This window comes from Sceloporus occidentalis, unplaced genomic scaffold (assembly GCF_023333645.1).
Source record: "Sceloporus occidentalis isolate IW3139 unplaced genomic scaffold, rSceOcc1.0.p SCAF_19, whole genome shotgun sequence".
In the NCBI taxonomy this organism is placed as follows: Eukaryota; Metazoa; Chordata; class Lepidosauria; order Squamata; family Phrynosomatidae; genus Sceloporus; species Sceloporus occidentalis.
The window spans coordinates 103,543-112,808 of NW_028316999.1; positions in this window are offsets into that span (position 1 = coordinate 103,543).

Below are 9,266 nucleotides of genomic sequence, written 5' to 3' on the forward strand. Positions count from 1 at the left end.
TCAGTGCCTGTCCTGTACCCTGCCGTGCCTTTTGCCCAAGCTCCATCCTTACTCCTGTACCGTGGGGGGTGGATATGTGCCAGTGTCTACCTACTTCCAGTACCCTACTGCTGCTGCTGCTGCTGCCATATCACCTTCCTTACTCTGTCAATTAATCAAAATAGTCCAATTTTTGGAGAATGTCAATCCCATAGCATGCGGCTGAATGTATGTATCAATTGGTGCAGTGCTGTTGTTGCTGGTTGTGTTGGTCCTGCAGTCCAAAATCGAGTCTGGATCTCTTTCTTAACCTTGGGATGGTGCTGCTTGAGGTGAATGCTGAGTCCAGAAGGTGCCAGGGACCTCCCCTGAATGTCCGAAAAAAAGCCTCAGAATTTTGTCTGAATCGAAAAGTTGGAAAACGAAGTTCAATACCTGAAAACGCTACAAAAACAAAACTAAAATTTAGTTTGCTTGCCCTGTACAAGTCTCTAGCACAGGTATTCTGTAGCATGGTATTCTGTACATTATTTCAAAAGAGTCCCCACATATTAGAACATACTATCCCTCAGCTTCCTAGTTTAAATTCTGTGTAAAATTTTGAAGACTATTACAGTAAAATAAGCTTTCACAATTCTGAGGTTAGCAGGCATTTCTGCAAGCATCTAGTTAGCCATTCTTCTTGAAATACAGGTCCTCAGTTTATATAAATACAGTTTACTTTGCTAGATGTATCTGCACATTATTTAATCTATTATTTTCCTACACAACCTTTAACCCCTTCAGTCCCAGGAGTTTTTGGTACCTCAAGTTCTGGAGCAATTTTGCCATTTTTGCGATGATTCCCCTTTCCTGCGAATAGTGTACCCAAGTAAACTATATATTGTTTTTTCAAGGAGAGAGGGCTTTCTTTTGATACCATAGTTAGATAATTAGCTGAAAATTTAGGATGAGAAATTTAGTAAAAACTAGCGAAAACTAGCATAGAGATCACAGTGTCTGTGCCTCATCAGAGCGATCGGATATCCCAGTAGGGTCTGGACAGACCCTGCAGGGGATATCCTGCCCTCTGATGACCTTCCGGCAGTGACCTGGAAGGGAATGTCCAATCGCGCGATCGGGCATTTAAAACTGTAACAGTTTTCCGGCTTTTGCACCGGTAGCTGTTACAGGAGATCAGGCAGCAGATGCCTGGACAGGGGGGAGTCCAGGCTGTCAAACGACAGCCTGATCTCCCGTGCAGGCCAGGACGTACCTGTACGTCCATAGGGGTTTCTTGGGATGCGTTTTATGGATGTACTGGTATGTCTATCGGGGACGGATAATTAATCAAATTAGTGCCTGAATATGGAATTTATTCAGCTGATAATACATCTGTTTGAAAATCCAGTGGAAAATCACATGGCTACTCGGCACATTGAAAAAAAAGTTTTTTTATTTCTCTCTTCTAAAAGAGGTCCAACAACTTTAGAAGCTCTTTCTCATAAAGGGTCTCTTCCCACCCTTGTCTCAACTGACAAAGGAGATCTAGAAGATCCCATAAAAACGGCTTTCTCTGTAAATGGTAAGATCAGAGAAGTTGTCTCACAGTATTTCCTAAATCAGAAGACCCACATTACATTTTAGCTGATCAGCAACTGCTTTTTTGTAGCTGCAATTACACCTATGTGCTAAAAGCAACAAACTTTGTAATGAGGCAGTGTACAAGGTAATCTTAAAATAAAATATGTTTTTCCTCATTTATAGTAGTTTGTGACTCAACAGCATAAAAATAAAATGTATGTTACCCAAGCACTGGAATTAAAAAGGGTACACAACAGCCCAGGGCCGATATGTAAAACTGACGGTTTCCCCTGTGTCATGTATGAAATATCCTTTTCCATTTGCAAGAATGGATTATGAAATCACATTCTTTGCCAATACGCCTAACATATAATATATAGATGTTTGTTTTTCATCGTATCTTTAGGCAAAGACAGTTTAGTGTGTGAGTATTGCAGGCAATATAATATGTTACAGATATATTTTTAGATCGCACGTAACAAAGGAGCGGTGTCTTTCAAGAAAAAGGGGAATTTTTTTTCTTTACACACATTTCACATACAAATAAAATACCTTTCATATTATGCAAATTATAAGTAAGCCTTGAGAACAATGTTGATTTATATTTAATAATATATTTACCAGACATGAGCAGTTTCAAAGAATAAACCCCTCTATTATCAAGTCACCAGAATAAGGAATCTGCACACACCACAGGAACTCAGGTGCCAGGAAGGGCCAGCTCCTCAGTAAATCAAAATAGAAAAAGGCTCCAGGCACTCAAGGGTTCCACTCAGGCAGGTTTATTTGAAGGAGAAGAACAACAACGTTTCGACCTCACGATGAGGTCTTTATCAATTATCAGACATGAGAAGTTTTAGAGCAATGAGCCCTATTATCAGACATGAGCAGAACCTATCCTGCTGTGTGTGTCTGGCTATCGGTGTGGCAGAGCCTGTCCTGGTGTAAGTGTTTGGGTGTGGCAAAGTCTGTCCTGGTGTGTGTTTGAGTATCCGCGTGGCAGATCCTGTCCTGCTATGTGTATGTTTGAGTGTCAGTGTGGCAGAGTCTGTCTTGGTGTATGTGTTTGGGTGTCAGTGTGGCACAGCCAGGTCCTACTGTGTGTGTTTGGGTGTCGTTGTGGCAGAGCCTGGCCTGGTGTATGTGTGTTTGGGTTTTGGTGTGGCAGTGCCTGTCCTGGTGTGTATATGGTCATCTGTTTCCTGCCACTTTACTTACTTACTTACTGTAGGAATAAATGGAACTATTTATTTTTCACTTATCCAGAAATAAAACGCCCTCCTGAATTTGTAGTCAATTCAGAGGACAAAACTGTCTAGGCCCAAAAATCAGCAAGAGGAAAAGTAAAGGTTTTGTGTTATTTACTCTATTTCAATCTGCATATTTTACATAGAAACATAGAAAGTGACAGCAGATAAGAACCATTAGGCCCATCCAGTCTGCCCAACCTCAGAGTACTTTCCTTAGTACCTGACCTTATCCTCTATCTAGCTTGGCCTTATGCCTATCCCATGCTTGCTTAAATGTCTTTACTGTATTAACATCTACCACTTCTGCTGGAAGGCTATTCGATTTGTCCACTACCCTTTCCATAAAGTAATATTTCCTGATGTTACCTTTAAACATTTGCCCCTCTTGCGTATGGCTATGTCCTCCTGTTGTGGTAGTATTTCTTCTTTGAAATAAACTCACTTCCTAATAAGGATTAGTAGCACTAAATTGTGGCTTCAGGCATCTCACGTATGATGACTTTTTTGTGTACTGATGTACTCCCAATCCCATCACATTAGATCAATATGTGTTAGAAAATCAGGAAAAGATGGGCATGGATGGTGGGCTGATTTGGCGGCGCAATGGGCAACTTGACTAGACTTGCTCCCCAGGCCTTAAGCTGCCAGCCCTCCCCTGCCAGGTATCTCCATTCTTTTATGACTGAAATCAATTTACATCTCATCAGTGTTAAGTCAGTATGTGCTCTGTACCAAAATACACCTTAGAAAGGTTGGTATATTGTCTGTAAATGTATGATTAAGAACAAAATGGAAACATTTATGTTAATTTCTCATTTTTTTACATTTTGTGTATTGGCTTGATAAAAAACCACCATACAGTACAGACACTGCACTGTATGTACATATGTACACATAGGGTGCACACATTCACCAAGGGAGAGTTGCAGCTTATAATGTGTAATGACAGGACAACCATAGCAGCTTTCCCCTACGTGAATGGATGAGCAGGCCGTGTATGTTGCATAGTTGAAATGGTGAGGTAAGCTATGTTTTTATATGTAAAAATGCTTTTTTCACAACATGTCCTCTGAAACGTAAATGGGAAGCCATATGATATATTTTTCCTCGACCATAAAATCTAGTGCTGTATACAGTAGAGGATGTTAGCATCGACAAAAATCTGGTTTTATCTCATTTAGTCCCAATAAACTTGCTTTATCTGCATTCTGCCATTGTTGTCAGTCATGTGATATTCTGGGTGACTTTCCCTGCTCAGTCACCGCACCGAGCTGATGCTTTATGGGAATATTAATGAAATCAATTTCTCCGCTGTCTTTCATTGGCCAGAGTGTCCTACTCTATTGTTTAGCACAGACAGTACAATAAACGGTCAGGGTGTTTGTTTAGTAGTTTAGAAACTTTAGAACTTTTGAAAACATTTGTTTAATCTAATGGTAATACAAAAATTGGCGTGGAGTTCCCATTTAACATCGTTTGTAGAAACTAGGCTTTTTGTTTCTTAATCTAGCCTCTTTTTGTAAAGTCTGAGTATACTCAAGGTGAACATTCCCAGCATCACACATCATCACATAAGTGTCCCAGCAAAGGTGGTAGAGGTTGATACAGAGAGGTGATAATCATGTATGGCATAATCATATTGTTATCCTAAATATAAGGTGAAACCAAGGGCTGATTAAGGTTTGAGTCTTTACATCAGAAAAAATGGGCAGAACAGATGGGCTGAATGGAACTTATTTGCTGTCAATTTCTTTGTCAAAATACCCTGGTTAGTGGTTACCACCAACAGGCCAACATCTAATGTGGTTCGTTTAATTAAGCGGAAGTTTCCAGAGACGTATGCAGACTAAAGGATTCCGATTTCCCGTAAATTAACTGAATTTTTATCACGTAAATAAACCCAGGTGACTCTGTAACATAAGTCAGTCATTTGTTAACATTTTCAATCTTCTCACGGACATTTTCTCGTTGGTTATGAAGACAAGCCTTTCAGGCGTGGTAGCAGAATCGCGTATCTATTACTTTTTATTCATTTTTCCACAGCATCCTCAGGACATACAAATCCCTCGCTCGTGGGAGACGTAATCATTCTCTCAGCCGATTAAAATCATATACACACACACGCCCGAGTACTGGCATCGAACCGGCATTGCGCTCTCGAGGCGAGCCTCTCGGAGGGAGTGCTTCCGGTGTGGGCGGGGCTCTAGGTGTGTACGTGAGGTTAGAATAGTCTATAATGTGAGTCTGCATGCGGCGTTCAGTCAGTGGCTGTACGGCGCGGGAGGTGAGTATGGGTGAGGGGTGATTGCTCTCTGTATATAGGTCACTGCACACGGCTCTCCGTTTACTGACGGCCTTGCTGTATATAATATGTGGCAGTTTCCTTATTTCTGCATATTTATCTCTGTAGCTGTGTCTTTTTGTGGCACTTGAGGCTTACGTGCTCGGCTGCCACCCCGGTAGTAAAGCATGGCATCTTGTGATGTATAGGTTTCCCTGTCATGTAATGCATGTAAAGATGAGGTTTTATTGATGGGTATAGCACAACGACTCTACCTTATACTGCTTGTGCTGCATGTGACAGGCTGGTTACCGTCTTTGTGTGGAGGGTGCATGCAACGATACAGCCTGCAGCCGGCTCTTCTACACGCAGCTCTATTTGATTTTATATATATATATATATATATATATATATATATATATATTATAATTTATATTAGTTCGATAGTCACTGGCACTTTTTGTGTGTCAGAATGACCCTGCTGTTGAAGGTCACCCTGGCTGAGAATGTCCAGTAACAGGAATACATACTCCTGATAGGCCGTGATGTGTCTTTATGCATCTTTTATTTAATATTTCTTTACACTAATATTAACAATGGGGATGGTGATAGGAACCATGGTGTGCTTTATCTTAGTGTTTTATATTGATGTAGAATATTTTTAAAAATTTTAATGTATAATATAACCTGTTGGGAGTACTTGATGTTCTTAAAGGTGCATTAGTTTATATATATATATATATATATATATTACACTATGTACTAATTTATATACCACATTTTACACCTTAAGTAACCTTAACACGTGTTAAAATAGTAGTTTCATCCTAATAGAGGTGTGTGTATATGTGTGTGTGTATGTATGTATATATATATATATATATTCTACAGTGTTAGTGGTGTAATGTGTATCTCGAAAGATCGGTATCATTCAGTCAAGGTCAAGTACATCTTTTCAACCTGTAGAGCAGGAAATCTGATACCAGCATGTGGCTTTTGATGAGCGCATGGCTTTGCACTCTGGGAAGTGATTGCTATAAGGAAGTGATTCTTAACCTGATTATCTGCCAACATATTGCAGGGTTAGGCTGTTTGCTCTGTACCAGGCTTGCTGATCTCTGAAATCAAATGCTTACAAGAAGACGATATTGGGTCTGTGGTTTTTTAAGTGCTGCTAACACTTCTGAGGCATTTTAGTGTTTTGTTTTTTTTTAATCGGCTTAGTCATTAATACTGTACTTCAATGCTGCATGGCTCCTTACATTGTAATTTCAAGTTCTCATGTGACCCTCGTGTGATTGTTGGAATTCAGGGTAAAGTAACAGCCTTCTCCATGCGTTATTAAATCAAAGTGCATATCTGGCTTGTGTACTTGCTGGGAGGTAAAGCATAATTCATTTAACCTGGCTGGAACTGATGAATGGAATAAGGCTTAGTCAAAATAATTGTGGGAATAATCCTTTTTACCTATTTAATAACACACTAAAAAATTCAAAGATTTTGCTTGTTTTTTTCTTCAATATGCTTCAAGAAAACTGCATATTAGTCATTTGTATGAGCTCTGTTTGTGTTATCCCAATCTACTAGACAAACACCTTGACTCCTTATCCTACTGTTTGCGCTAAACAGTCAAACAGCATAAATCACCCTGCCAGACATTCTAAGGAGAATCTATGGAGGAGCCGACTTCATCAGCATTGCCGTAAAGAGTTCGGCAGAGCGTGGTGTTTGAGCAGGGAAAGTGACGATAATGGCAGCCAGCAGGTCTGCAGATAAAGAAACGCTATGAGAAATAAAACCGGTTTTTGTTACTGCTTTCTGCATACAGCGGTGTATTTTAGACACAAGGATTTTTTTTATGGGACTTCCCTTTTAAGCAGTAGGGGCAGCTAGGTGGAGGAAAATTAAACAGAAGTTTGTTTTTCTATGTTCAATATGCAAATATATGCAGCTATTTGTTAATTTTATGGCGAATCACCATAAAATGTGCTGCGGTATACATTTCACATGACACAAGACATTTAAGTCTAGCCGTCACATTTCTTTGCGTGCGTCGAATGTGTACCTGTGCACGGAATTGGGGAAACCGCCATAAGATTCAGGTGGTATTTGCAATGTATCAACAAAATAAAAAAAAAATGGATTCCTCCTGAGAATGAAACATAATGGATGCATATAACATTTAAACACTACTGATATAAATCGCTATCTCCTTTGGCACTGTATTCAGGCTTTGTTGCCCTAAGCCTGATCAAGTCTTCCTACCTTGATCTGTATTGTGACAGGCATTTAGAAGTTTTTATTAAGTCTTATTTAACATATTTTATGCACCTTTTTGATAGAGGACTTCCCCAGAGCAGCTGACTATTGTTCAACCTCACAATGCAATTGAATTTCAACTTCCATGATGCTCAGTAGATGGGACTTTAAACAGCATGGACATAGAGCATCATGGTTTATAAGTCTTTGTTTCTGATGTATCGGACCTCCTATCCTATCGCTAGAGGGAGCAAGACGTCAGAAACATTTAAATCATTTAAAGGATTTAACAAGGCACCGCTGCAAAGTTTATTCAAAAGGAGGAGAAATGTTAGGACAAGAGGACATAATCTAAAACTGTAGGGTTAGATGTAATGTAAGGATGTTATGTAACTGAGAGGGCGGTAGATAAGTGGTACAGTCTCCCATCAGAAGTGCTAGAGGCTAATACAGGGAACTTAAACATGCATGGGCTTGGCACGTAGCTATCCTGAATCTAAGACTAGACCAAGGTATGCATCTTTACATCAGGAAAATGGGCAAACTGCATGGACCAAATTGTTCTGCTGTCATTTTTTATTTATTTATTTTCCCCTTGAAACCGTTAATGGGAGCTATACGTGGTATCTGTAAAATATTTAAGGTGACCCAAGAACACTGCTCTTCCAAATGCTTATCTTAAAGGCCTGGTATAGGTACAGTACAACTTGGAAAGCTTGACAGATACCCTAACCGTAATTAAGTCCTTTATGTCAAAATTAGTTATCATTAGGCGTCTACCCCCAGCCGGCACCAAAGCTTTTTGTCTAAGGTTACCCGGCACATACCTCAAGTACATGTTCCTTACATTTTATTTATAAAGCTCTTTTCTTGTCATCCTATTTGATCTGTGTGCTTAAAACACTCTTCCTTTAATTACATTTTGTGTCTGCTTACACAGAGCTTTAATGCTAGTCACAGGGTGCTTACATTTAGGGCATCCCTATGGATAGTGGTTTCTGCTCATGGCAATCTAGCGGGACTTGTGCTGTAGTGATTTTTAATATTTTAATATTTTATGTTTTATAAAAGCTTTTTAAACAAAAGAAACAAACTCTTTAGATACTCATGTTAATTTCTACAGTTATTGCGTCACAAAGTAAAACTAAATGGGTCAGCTGCAGTTAAGAAAACCTGTTTTTCTTATCGCTGAATATTGCAACTCATCGCATACGTGACTGTTCCAGCATTTCATATTGATTTCCCTTCCTTGTGTGTCAAAGAAAACAAAGTACTGCAATAAAGATCCTCCCTTTATCAATCCTAAACCAATAAAAAGGTGTTCTGTATTGCAGTACTTTGTATTTTATATTTACACTACTGGATTCACATGGCTATCCCAATCTATATTCAATAATTTGCCTGCATAGACTTTCTTCGATGCAGTAAAGAGGATTATCTCATCCAGATCAAACTCTTTTGCTATGCGAACAGAGCATGAACCGGCATTATTTAGTTTGATATCAGAAAGCTTTTCATGATCCAAAAACATCTAGAGAACTCGCTCTTTTTAATATTGCTTAGAATACATTTAACATGCATGTTACCCACCTAAGATCTGACTAAGCTCATGTCTTGCCTAGTATATTTATGCCTGCTCTAACAGGCACCCTCTTGGGATCTTAACTTGTTTAGTGAGAATGGGGAAAAACAAAAACAAACCACATTCTCTTTGTACAATGTTCCTCTTTGCATTGTGTTGAGTCCGTCTGGCAGAACAAAGATGTTTTACTTCCTTTGGTGTCGTTTTGAGTGTAGTCTGTTAAACCAACCAGTACGTTTAAAAAGTAATGAATGGTATATAGATCGTATTAACTAAATACGCAGTTGGATACTATCAAATATATATATATATATATATATATATAATGCACAAATCCAGAAGAGGCAAATGT